The sequence below is a fragment of the Ambystoma mexicanum genome, chromosome 1p, assembly GCF_040938575.1.
Source record: "Ambystoma mexicanum isolate Mex_15411 chromosome 1p, UKY_AmexF1_1, whole genome shotgun sequence".
NCBI lineage: Eukaryota > Metazoa > Chordata > Amphibia > Caudata > Ambystomatidae > Ambystoma > Ambystoma mexicanum.
This window is the reverse complement of record NC_090921.1, coordinates 1309246828-1309260369: the sequence shown is the minus strand read 5'-3', so window position 1 is coordinate 1309260369 and position 13542 is coordinate 1309246828. Positions and strand designations below refer to the sequence as shown.

The 13542-nt window shown below is 42.8% G+C and overlaps 1 protein-coding gene across 5 annotated transcripts in view; it reads left to right on the top strand.

Annotated features, from left to right (window-relative positions):
- Nucleotides 1-13542, top strand: part of FLT3LG (fms related receptor tyrosine kinase 3 ligand) — a 619298-nt gene that overhangs the window by 110000 nt on the left and 495756 nt on the right. For all 5 annotated transcript variants that reach the window (XR_011260435.1, XM_069606286.1, XM_069606316.1 and 2 more), the window contains exon 2: nucleotides 9148-9673. The gene's annotated coding sequence lies outside the window, so the exon portion shown is untranslated. The remainder of the gene's footprint in view (nucleotides 1-9147; nucleotides 9674-13542) is intronic.

Below are 13542 nucleotides of genomic sequence, written 5' to 3'. Positions count from 1 at the left end.
GGCTGCCTCTGGCCCTCTATTTCATCAAGAGTTAGTTGGCCCTAGAGACAGATCGCTGGTGAGCCACATATCAACCAGTAACACCTGATGGTAATGCGTTCCAGTCAGTCCCCAGTCAAGACCTTCTGGTTCATTCAAGGGTACTACAGGTCTGCATTAAACAATTTTTGTTTTTCTAAAACAGATGTATCCGCTCTCATCTTTCAATGATTCATTAACATGGGTATCACTGAGTGACTTAAATAACAAGATAAAACACACTGAGTATCTGCCATTAAAAAACAGCATTATCAAAGTACTCTATTTCTCCCAAAACTAGGAACAATGTACCTGTGTTATTGCTGACACTAGCATTCTTCTGTCTACCAGTCCCTGATGCATCGCTGCGCGCAGCATCAGGAGAATGGCTCAAAAGTAAGACTAAGAGCAGTAGGTTTGTGTACCTGTCCCTCCCCCCACTCCAGCCACCGCTTAGTACTTGTGCAGGTGCAATTCTCTTTAATAAATGAGTCACCAGACTGTGTTCACTCTGGCACTTATCTTTTCTTCACAAATCAGGAAACCTGTTCATGCCCATCTTCAGGTCGGTCACATCACTGGCATATATGTAGTGCAAAGAGACAGACAGTGACTAAGTATGCACAGTTAGTTCATTTTAACATACTATAGTTTCTGTGACTCCCAAATCCATCACCTGGGGGGCTCTACCCGGCATCCAAACTTCCAATCCTTCTCATTTCCATCTTGCATCCTCTCAAGACTGCTGAGCTATTATGCAATCCTATGCAAAAAAGACAAGCCCACCCACCCATAGCACTTAAGTTAAGGGGTCTCGCTCCATTAGGCATATAGGTATGGGAGAGTGCACTACTACGTCTCGCCCTCTTTTTATAGAATTCAAGAACTTAGCCCAAGATTCAACCAATGTCATGCCTATCTGCACATGGCGTCTACAGTATGAAATGTGAAGCTGCCCCCCCCCCCCATATCAAAGCACATTCATGGTTTCTCCCTGGTGACTAGGCCAGATGGGAAAAGAGTACATAGCAACCTTTAAACTTCGGAGCAATTAGAGGACCACTACTCTGTCATCTGCTCACGTGCCCCTCAATTCAATCCTTGTTGCTGAATGAATTACTTGTCTCTGCATTCCGGCAGGGCGTGTTGACTGATTCCCTTCAAACGCAGTGACTGAGTCCCTTGGGAACACGGGGCTGGTACTAAATGTGTCATTTCCTAAACGCTGTGTAGCCTAGATGGTCCACCTTAGCATGCCTATGTGCTTCATGTTCTTAAAATGACTTACTGACCATAAGTCAGTTGTTTTAGGAGTGACTGCATACCCATGAGCCACAGATCCGCTCTCCCCACTATTCAATGGAAATTTAAATTGCTGGTTTTAATCAGACTGTTGCTGTGTGTGCCAGCTGAGCGCATGATGTCTCGGCAGGTACCTCCAAGAGGTACCTATGCTAAATGTAGGGGGCACAGCCTGAATCTGCATCCCCTATCTATTACTTGTATTGGCATTTCCAACTAGACTTTATCCACCCGTGCAATGTTCTGTAAGAGCAGCAGAGGTACATTTGCATCAATTAAAAAAAGATAAACAACATTTCCCATTCCCAAAGCAGGACCGACTGAGGATTGGTCACTCATAGATCGAAAAATCAGTGTACAACTATATAGGACTCATAATTGACATTGCAGGGAAAACTGCTCCTTGCCTATATGCAAATGTACACTAACTACTAACACTCGCCAGTCTTTCCTGCTTTGCTCTGGTTGCAGAATTCCCCGAATGGGAAAAAAAATGTGTTTATCTTTTTGTAATTGATGCAAATGTACCTCTGCTGCTCTTGGTAAAGAATTTTACCACTCAAGTGATGATAATATTATGCAGAGATTTGGTCAAAAGTTTATTATCATAATTTAATTACTTGGCTTTCTGGTTACTCTATTCCTTTGCTTACAGAACAGGTTTGAGACGTATGCTCTATTACTGCCTGTATCTTTTGCTTTTCCATTTTGTAAGGACACTGTGGGCCTCATTACACGGATGGCGGTAAGGATTTACCGCTACCGGTAAAATACCGGTACCGGTAAATCCTTACCGCCTTACTACGAGGTCCCTTTGCGGGTTGGGGGATTTAACGCCTGCTTTTTGCAGGCGTTAAAAACCAACCCGCAAAGGGACCCAGGGAGCTAATTACGGTACCGCAATTTGCGGTACCGCAATTAGCGCCTTCCCCATTCCCATTATGCCCTATGGGGCAAAAATGGGAATGGGGAAGGGCCATGGTGGAAGGGGGAATTACCGTCCCGCCTTGGAATGGGGCGGTAATCCCCCTTTCCGCCAAGGCGGTGCCGGTATTTTGCGGTGTGAACCATGGCGCTAATAGCGCCATGGTTCTCCGCCATCCGTGTAATGAGGCCCTGTATTTTGGATTTTGCTGTTTTGATAAAGAAAGTGGAGTGCAATATTAATAAAAAACTGCACCTCAAAGAAGTGGTTTCTCTTAAATAACATAGAGCACACTCACACAATACAATTTATATTGTCTTGTCCACCCCCTAGGGGGTTCTAGATTACATCACTAGGATGAATCATTGGTGAATTGTTGCATACACCACCAACTTCAATATAATTAACTACATACAGAAGTTATAGTATGTCTCAACTTTGCTAGGCAGCTACCCCTCCCTGTGACGTATTGCTTACCTCAGCCTTAGGTTCCGCCATTATGGGCTGCCCCTCTAGTGTACCTATCACAGATCTGATCATCAGGTTTAGTTGTACTGGCTGATCCCACGAGCCAACAACCAGTCACTCTCCTTCGTTTGAATGCCCTTCTCCCATTGTCATCGGACGATTGTTTGGCTGACTTGGACTTAAGTGAGGTAATTGACTCTTCCGATAGAAGAAACTATGCTTACGATATTGCTAAGTGTGAGGACCAGCTGAGCACACATGGGGAACAGCTTATGAAAAATAGTACTTCCCAAGTCACTTCATAACCAGTTTGAGGCCCAGATGCTATCCTTGGAAGATGCCCGTTCCTCGGTCTCGAATCCTTTAATTCCTTTGGGCTCTTCCTGCCATGAACGCTCAGTGTTGGCCAATTCGCCATCTATCACCCCGAAGCTCGTCACTGCGCAACCTCTGACCTCGGCAATCAGGGAATGCCATATTGCCATTGGGAGCAGTCGTGGAAAACGCACGGTCAGGCCTTGTTGTACGAACCACTGGCCTCTAAAAAGAAAAGGATGAGGAAGGCACAGTTGTGCAATAATATCTCAACTAAAAATATGTTGTCCTCTGTTTCAACTGCCACTTTATTTCCACTCTTTAGGACTAGCATCACTAACAACCCTAGCTAGCTTCCGGTTACTAACTGTGCGGTAATCGATGAAGGGATTGAGGGAGCTCGTATTACCCCATTTGAGCCCGCAAGTATTGTTGCATCTACCTTGACGCGATTAACCATTCCAACGAGAAGGTGCGCTAAATGCCATCAGCAGGAAGCCTGTTCTCAAGGCCACGGGCCTATTGCCTCATACGCAGGATAAAGGGGATCATCTCCCGTCTTGGGGGCGTAATACCTCAGGACCGTATTAATATACCTTGCTATGTAATACAAGTGCCACCTGAGAAACATGGAGCGAATGCTGCGGTCCAGACTACTTCATGCTCCCAGCAGCCAATAGGTATTGGCTCGATGTTAATAAAGCCTGGAGAGGCCGGATTGGCCAAGGTACCAACTATCCAGCCCTGCGACTCTGGGTTGACCATTGGGAAGCGAAACTGCAGCAAAAACAGAGCCTATTTGGTGGTAATAGTGGCCTGTCTCTAAATTGATCTGGTCTGTTGGATGGATTCCATGGTATCATCCCATTAAGACATATTCAGAGCAATGACAACAGTCGTGGACATTTACGAGAACGTGCCCAGGCCCACATCGATAGTATTTTTCTATGCAAGCAGCACTCTAAGTTACATTCTGGAACATGCTGAGTGGTTGAATCATTTGGGATATGAATGTATTGATTGGGATGTTGAATATGGTAGAGATTTTGTCCAGTAAACAAGCGTCTGAGCGATCATTCTAAAATGTCACGCTGTGGTGACTTTACCTCTGACCTCAGTTGTGACAGGAATTTCGAGCCTACTTTGACAAGAGGCACAGGATCTGTCATGACACAACAGGGGAAGAGGTACATTGGACCTGGTAACAAACCTTGTTGCCCCACATGGGAAAAATGATTCTTAGCCCAAAGGCAAGCGGGCCAAAGGATTTGTTGCAAAACCAGGGGTAATTCCCATCTCTATGATGGTGATGGTTTCATGGACCAAATAGACCAATACTTACTAGTGGCTTTGCAGGAGACATGGCTCATAAACCCGGTCCATGTGGACGGTTGGCAATTTCATTGCAAAGTAGCAATACAGGGCGAATGGGAGCATCCCAAGGGAGGTCTACTTCTAGGCACCAAGAAACCACTGATATTGGAGGAACAAGAATCAAATTCCCTCAACATTTTGGTGGGCAAAGTGTCTGGTCAATCATCCGCTAATGGAGAAATGAAAGACCTTATAATTATTAACATTTATCTCCTTTCCTATATGATATGATGTGATGGGTTATTTATAACACGCTTAACCCCCAGACATTTCTAAGTGCGGGCCCATGGATCAAACCTGTGTTGCTCCATGTCGTCTTGCTTCCAAGGCGAGCACTTAGACCCTGAGCTATCCTCCCGAGACAATATGCTTGCCATGGCATGGTCTTAGTGGAGGTAGAAGCATTGCTTGATAGCCAACTGGGAGGACTCCCGTTTGTCATTTGTGGAGACTTTAATTCCATGATCCCAAAGGAACTAGAATTCCTGACATTGGAACACAAATCGTCCCCCTGTTCTGAGGTGGACGATCGTTTATCAAAACATTGTAGGCGTGGACTAGAGTGGGCAAGCGTGCTATGCTCTGCCGGCTTTAGGATGATTAATGGCTCAATGCCATCAGACGCACCGCCCCAGTACTTGCGTGTCGGCTAAAAGACCTGTAGTATCTAGGATAATGCCTTTGTGGTCAATGCAACTTGTTTCATTGAAGATTTCACCATAATGCATAGGCTTGAGAGCGACCACCTGCCTCTGGTTATCAGTTTGAATGTGCTGCCACCCCCCCAATACTTACCAGGTCGAGGGTACTAGGCGTGCTCTTAAATCGTATTTCTTGGAACAACCGCCAATTAGAGAAAACGTGTCCAATATGCAGACTGCCCTAGTATCATTTATTGAGCATAGTAAAGAAATCATGAACAACAAATTGCCACATTCAGTAGGGGGTGCAATTACAGAATATGAAGCGATGGTGGCATTGGTGATCGCAGAGACCTTCTCTAAGAGCAGCAAACAACACGAGTCATTCATAGTCATTTGTTTGACCAACTTGTTTTTAAAAAAAAAGGACCCTGCGGGCTTCTCTGCGCGGCCTGTCAAGTTCCTCCTTGGATGGAGTAGCTCTCGCTCTTCACATCCACTTAGCGAAAAGTAATCATCGCAAATGGCTGAAAAACTATTGATACCATCTAGACTGTGGCTACTGGTGAACACTGGTTGCTCTAGCACTAAAGAAAGACACTGAGCAAGTCTCGAAGGCTGTTGAGGGATACCATCCGGTGCCGCCCTATGACATCGTCTCTGAACCAGTCTGACTGATTACCTCACCAAAACCCTGGGAAATGGAGGGAAAGCCTTATCCTTGCCACATACCCAGCAAGCTAATTGGTTCTACAACAAGGAGCCCTGTGACATCTTGAAGTTGATTACCGCAAGCAATTCATAAAGAGCTCCGGGCCCGGACGGCATTTGTAGCTCCCTAATCAAAAAGGATGCCGCACATTGGGCGGTTGCACTTGATTGGCTCTTTCACTGGATTGCCCAATGCCAGGTACTTCCACACTCCTGGGACTATAGTATTATTGTGCCTATATGAAAGAAGGGTAGCCGCGAGGAGCTGAGTAATTACCGCCTGCTCACAATGTTGGACACCCTGTCTAAGATATTTTCTCATCTGTTGTTAGGTGAGCTTTGGGATTGGGCAGAGGGTGCTAATCTTATCCCCCTGAACCAAACAGGTATTCGGAGGGTATTAAGTACAACCACTAATTGTCTGGTATTAACAACATTCATACCACAGGCATGAGGTGTCCGCGGAAGGCTAGTGTTTGTGGCCTTCATCGATTTTAGCACAGCATTTGATTCTGTGAAAAGGGACCGGCCATAGAAAAAATTGTTAGATTGGAACATTCCACCAGGATTGCTCCCTATGATTATTGCTTTCCATGAGACCACTGGGGTTAAGGCCAGGCTGGATCCAATGGGGAGGACATCTACCTGGATCCCCACCTACCAGGGATTAAAGCAGGGATGCAATCTAGCCCCTCTCCTTTTGAACTTGTATCTAGCAAATATGGGGCCCGCACTGGCCAATCCGACTTTGATCGTGCCTAAACTGGGTACTGCCCCAATTACATGGCTGGGCTATGCTGACGACATAGTGCTGATGGACCTTACTCCGGTGGGCCTTCAGGTATCTTTGGGCTGCTTGAAGTCCTTCTCAGATTTAAATTCCTTGGTTATTAACATCAACAAAACTAAGGTTATGGTATTCAACCCTCGATACCACAATACTAAGCAGATGCAATGGAATCTCGATGGGAGAGAGTTGGAGGTGGTTAAAGAATACAAATACCTCAGTGTTCTTTTTGACCGCCAACTATCTGGAACTAGCAATATGGAACGCCTGAAGTTGAAAGGTGCCCAGGTTATAGGGCGTCTGAAAAAAACTGGCTTCCAGGGGCAGAGGCTATTCCGTGGGCATCCTGGCGCAACTGTATTCAGCAAAACTCCTACCTAATTTTGTGTATGGAGTGGAGAGTTGGGCTATTGCTAACATGACTGCTCTCTCTAGGCTAGAGGGGCCACTAACTGTAGAAATTATATATCTTGATTTGGGTATGGTTTTGTGTATGGCGAGAGTTCAACTATTCAAACTGTATACTCATTGGAAATTGGCCAGTGCTCCAATTGGAAGCCTCAATCCTCTCATGTTTGAGGCAGTATGGTCTAAAGGTCCTTACATTCCACGCATTAATCTGATTAACATCATCTCATATTCTTCTAGCTGGTAGTCTAGGTTCCTGGTGAACAATTTGACCTTTGTCCTCCAGCGCTATAAACATGAGATAAAACTGTAACCTACTACCAGGAGCTACAAGCTAGTCAACTTCAATCTAAGAGTAACTGCCTTCTATTCTCTGAATACATCATGAAAACAGTGGGGTTACCAAGTTATATCCAGCAGTTCGTGGTTGATCCAATAGCTTGGGATTACCTAAGGCTCAAAACAAACGTGGTCAACACCCTTGAAATTACTGGTTCATGTACCAATACCCCGAGGAGCCAAAGAAATTGCTGCTTGTACGGAGACCAGGTTTTGGAAACGGTGAAGCACTCATTAAAGAAGTGCAAAGCCTTGATTACAATGAGAATGAGCGCCCTGAAGTCAGCTGGAAACTGCAATGGCTTGGGGGAGGGGGAGCTATGGAATGGCCTAATGAATGGGAATGACGAGCCTTGCATTATATCCTTCACAGTTATGTGGAAAAAGATAGCACTGATTCTGAAAAAGCTTTGAGTGGTTCGGTGGAGCGAGGCGTGTCTAGTGGTTGTCGGTGTGGGACTCAGAAGGGGGAAAGTGAAAGCTGGTGGCAATTGTCACTGGCACCGACTTGATGTAAGGGGGCTTGTAATTCCCCGAATTGCCTCAAGAGTAAGTATGGGAGAAATGATGGTTGTGGTGTGTTTCATTTTCTCTGTTGTGTTGAAAAGTTGTCGAATTCCAGAACTTTATTCAGGGGATCTAAGGGAGAAGGGAGGTGGATGGTGGGGTTATTATTTTTTATTTTCCTGTGTTGTGTTGAAAAGATGTCCTTGGTACAGCTGTATAGCACGTTAAACCAATTCAAATAAATAAATAAATAAATAAATAAATAAATAAATAAATAAAGAGCACCGTCAGAATTACAATTTGTAAATTATTTTTTTCTGCCCTGGTTGGTGTATGCATCTTTAAGTCTGTATCTCATGTTCTGGCGGTGCTAGAGCAAACTGTGCATCAGCCACATGGTCTGCCTCTGGGTGATGCCCCTCCATAACATAAGTACATCTCCTATGTACCAGACCCCCTGTATCACATTATTTTGGTGGAGATTGGTATTTTCATAAATGTGTGGTTGTTCAAAGCTATTCAAAAATAGGATAGCACACATTGTGGTGCTGCTTATCTGTTGGTAGAATTGACCAATATATGCAAAAAGGTTCATGATTAAAGGTATCTCTGCCAGTAACATTATGGGAGAGGCAAGGACCTCCCTCTAGGTAGCGTGACTCTCTCTCTCTGGCATTGTGGGCATCCACGTCTAGAGTGATGAGTAAATCATTGACTGGAACTTAAAGGTAATGGATTCTAAGAAATGACCTGTCTTTTTCTTGCATTAGACTTTCTCTAGCACACTTTTGCACAAAAATGAATCCACATATTGTGACAGGGGCCTGGAAGTAAAATAAACCCTACCGCAATGGGCCTTTCCGGGTGGAGTATCACACATTTGTGCACCTTCAGTAGTTCGTGGAAGGCCAGAGTACAAGGCCACCGTTACTTTAAAAATGTACCTTATGTAGTTGAAATATATAGTAGGAACTCAAGCAAAATTTAGATAATAAAATTTCAAAGGCTCCGTATCTGCATTATAATTGAATGTCTTTTGTGTTCCACGTGGGCTAGGCAGGCATTTCGGGAAGTGCATTGAATCATTGACTAGGGATCATAAAACACACAGATAAACAAAAAGAATTGCCTTAAGCGCTCAGTTTTCTCTTTATCTGTGACCCATTATCTGGCTTTGTGCACTTTGAAATCCCATTTTTACAGACCTTCTCCCTACCTTAATCTCATTGTAATTGTTATTCTTGTACAATAGGTTATAAATGCATAAAACAGCCTGTATGGAAAATATGAGAATTCAAAAGCACTGCTGCTGTTTTAATAATGTAATGCCTTTCATTTTTTCCGTAAAACAGAGAGACACTTCTAGCAATGTACTTGGCAAAGACTTGAGTAATCATCCAAGCTATGACTTTAAACAAAGCAGACCCAATCTCGGAACACAACATTCTGGTATCAGAACGAGATTGCACTCGGAACCTAACCCAGAAGGGAATCACAGCTTAATGCAGAAGCAGAATCTGCCCTTTATCCAGATTGAGTAAAACAAGCCATACTGTCCATAATAACAGACGCAGATTAAGGCACAAACGCCTTTAACGTCTATGTTCATTTGCTTATTAAAGAGCCGGAAGACACTCAGAAATCAAGCTCCGAACTAAAACTGGCCAAGAATGCAAGCAAGAGTTGAGATTGGAACTTAAACCTTACAAACAATCAAGACTGATTCTGTCCGAGGACAAGGACTTCAGGACAAATGGTTATGTGGTGCTGAGTTCATCGGTAGAGGACACAGAAACTCACGAGCAACCTGAGAGTAGCGACTAAAGCTGGACCGAGGTGGTTTTCTGTGCCTGAAGACCAAGACTGCTCCAATTTATGGTAAGTTTCAGAAAATGATGACTATATGACTTGCAGGACTTAACCCCATGTTTGGTTTCTTTTTCTTTCCTGCTCCCCATCCCTTCCCCGATCACTTCACCACTTCATCTTTCCCGCTACAATGAACTGATTCAAGTGTCTGCGTATTTTTCACACCCATCCTATCGGCTTCATTTCCTTCTTGCACCTTGCTCTCTTTTTCACTTCCTTTGCCCTCTTACCTTGCCTTATTATTTTCCATTATCCAAAGGCTGTCTTTTTCTGCCTTTTTCTATTCCTTACCTATCAACATTTGTTTTCCTCTGTTTCCATGCTTGCTTTTTTTCAGTCCCCATATATTTTTCTGTAGGTAAAATCGTGGTTGCCTCACTTTTTGTTTGGAATGAATTCTCAGGACTGCAGAGAAATCTCGGGCTAAATGCTTGACACATGCCCAAAGTATTGGCTTTCAAAATGCTTGCTTATTAGATGAGTTTTCAGTGAAATGTTCATATAGCATAACACACTTTATTTATTTATTTATTTATTTATTTATTTATTTATTTATTTATTTATAACACGCCGGTAACCCACAAGCATCAGGACGCGCACACACATGAATATACAACCATACAAGACGGGACTCGGCAGAAAACAACCTAAACACAAGGAGCATGATCATATACCTAAACAGGAACTACCTGAACGGTATAGTTTTTAAAGATCTCCGAAAAGTATTCATATTCGTTTCCAGGCGAAGGGTACTTGGCAGAGAGTTCCAGTATTGTGCTGCTAGGCAAGGAAAGGCCCTACCAAGTCCCTTGGCCCTTCTAACCTTGTGCGAGCTAACCAATCCTGTTTTAGTGGAATGCAAAATGCATTTGGTCTCATGTAGCGAAATGCTAGTTTTAAGGTAGACTGGAGCCTTACCATACAGACATTTATGGGCCAGCACAGCGATTTTTGGGTGAATCCACTCTTGCATCGGTAACCAATGCAATGATTGCTTGGCCGCTGTAATGTGCTCGCGTCAGGGGACACCTTTAACAATGCATACAGCATCATTTTGAAGGTTCTGGAGACGATGTAGGGATTTTTTACTTCCCCAATTAGTAACACATTGCAATAATCAAGGTGTGATAGAACTATCTCAAGATCCACTGCTGAGCAATTAGCTTCAGAAATGAAAGGTTTTATATTCTTTAGCAGTTTCAGGTGATACTGGCAGTTACGGGATACATAGTCTGGACATCCGCACTAAGTGAAGAATCCAGAAAGACATCCAGGGTCTTGACTTTCTCCATCACTGGGATATTGCAATTCTTAATGTCCGGCCCTAGTTTTGCTCTGGCCTGGGCACTTCCAAAGAGCAATAGTTCCATCGTAGCTCCGTTAAGACAGAGACAATTCTCCGACATCCATCTTTCAATGATCCCATATATTCTGTGAAGATTCATTGAGTCAATATTGTGGTTACCGCTGATTTCAAGGACCAACTGGAAATCATCAGCGTAATTTGTAAAGAAAAGCTCCTGAGAGTACAAAAGGCTACAAAGAGGCTTAATGTACAAATTGAAAAGGGTAGGTGAAATACAGGCCCCCTGTGGAACACCACAAAGGATAGGGACTGATGTAGAAAGGGCAGTCTCCCAACGCACGATTGATTTTCTGCCAGACAGAAAAGATTGGATCCAGCTGGCAGCTTGTGGTGCACAATTCCCTAGGTTTGTCAAGGAGTGTACAGGCGATTATGATCTAGCAGATCAAAAGCTGCATATAAATCAAGGAGAACTAACAGTCCAGACTTCCCTTTATCCAAGTACTCGAGCATGTTAGTCTGCAGATCTAACAGTGCTGTTTCCATGCTCTGGTGGGCTCTGAAACTTGACTGTTTATCATGTAGACCAGATGAAGCTTCCAGGAAGGCCTGAAATTGTTCAGTAGCCACCTTATCTAGGACTTTTCAGAAGGAAGCTGGCATTTGTAATAGGCCTACAATTTTTGGCATCTTTAGGATTGAGACCCACTTTCTTAACCAATGGGGTGATGGACACAACTTTGATAAAGTCTGGAACAAAGTTGTGGCCAAAAAACGAGTTAACCATTCACCTCAGGAATTGGCTAACTATTTACGTATTATCCAGCACTAGTTTGGTTGGGATCACATTTTCTGGGCAGGAGGTGGGATGCATAGAAGTCCATAATGCCTCTATATCTTCAATCGACACATGTTTAAACTTAAATTTAGGTATTTCCTTACAGCATGATAAGGGCGGGATTACGAGTGTCTGAATGTTGGGACTGTTCTCTAGATCCTGTTTAATCTTATCATGAGCCACCTTACGTTTATTAGCGAATGCCTGTTGTACTTCATCATAGTCCTTAGTCGTAGGATTGGCAGGTTGTACCCTGGCATTGGGACTCTCTCGAAGTTTTAGAATCTCGAAGAGTTTCTTCGAGATATTTTTAGCCCCAGAAATGTCTGCATTGAAGAAATTCTTTTTAGCCAGGGTGATGTTATGCTTATTGGCCTGTTTTAAAGACTTACAGTTGGCTCTGTTAGCGGGAGTATATGATACAATATATGAAGGAACAACATAGTGTCAAATCTATGACCATTTCTTTGTCGATGAACAACTGCAAGTGCTAAAAGTATTATTTTTGTCAATACTTGTTTGATGAATTGTCAGCGATATGTTTGCATAGCATACCACAAATGCCAAAAGCACCTGCTCAGTGCTTGTTAGATGAGTTTTTGTTTGTTTATGGCCATTCATTTATTTTTCCTCTTAAGCAACACATACACTTAGGACATTGGGCAACCTATTTAGCTAGACTTTTGAAAAGACAGTGCCCATGCATTTGGATGACCCTGGTCAACCATGCCCACAATATACTTAGAATAGCCCAAGCAAATTTCGAGCCCTAAAGTACCCAAACTATACATATAGATTTACAATACAGCAATATGCACTCATCACCTGCTTACACACCTTATCATGCGCAAAACCAGATTTTACTTCAACATATATTTCTTCTTAAATCCCACCGTTTTTTTCTGGTCAATGCAGACTAAGGTCCTGCTGTCTCTCAGTTGGACTTAATTCACCTAACTTGGTCAAGGTGTGCGTGCTTATAGACTACAACAGTGATGAGCTGGCACAGTATTAGAAAACCTAATCATAACATATCATATTACATTTTGCGCCTTTTTTTAAAACAATGTTCTGTTGTATATTCGAATATCATATTACTCTTTAAGAACTAACATACAAAGTTATGATCATTTCTTTGTCAATTAAAAAAAGTACAAGCGCCAAAAGTATTAGCTTTCTCAATGCTTATCATATGAGTTTTCAGTCAGCTCATATTCCATGCTTCACTATACTCAGGGATATTTGAAGACAAGACCACTATTTTTCAATGAAGAACTATAAACACCCAAATTATTGGCTTTGCCAATGCGTGTTGCATAGGTTTCCATTGATATGTTCTGGTATTTTTTTTTTACACTTTACAAAATATACAAAGCTATGACCATTTGTTTGTCAGTGAAGGTGCTTGCTGTTTGTATTGAGTTATTGGTCGCCATAGTTTCCTTTTTAATTGTATTATTATACTTTATAAAAAGAGATGTTAAGATACAACAATTTGTTCCAGAACAACTACAAAGACCGAAAGTGTTGGTGTTGCCAATGCTTGTTAGTTGAATTTTCAGTCATATGTTTGCATGTTTCAATATCATTTTACACGTTAGGAAATTAGATATGAAGTTGCAACCATATCTTTGTTCATGAAGAACTACAAACATCAAAAGTATTGTCTTTGCCAATGCTTTTAAGATGAACTTTCAGGTTTATGTTCGTGTATCATATTACACTTTACACATT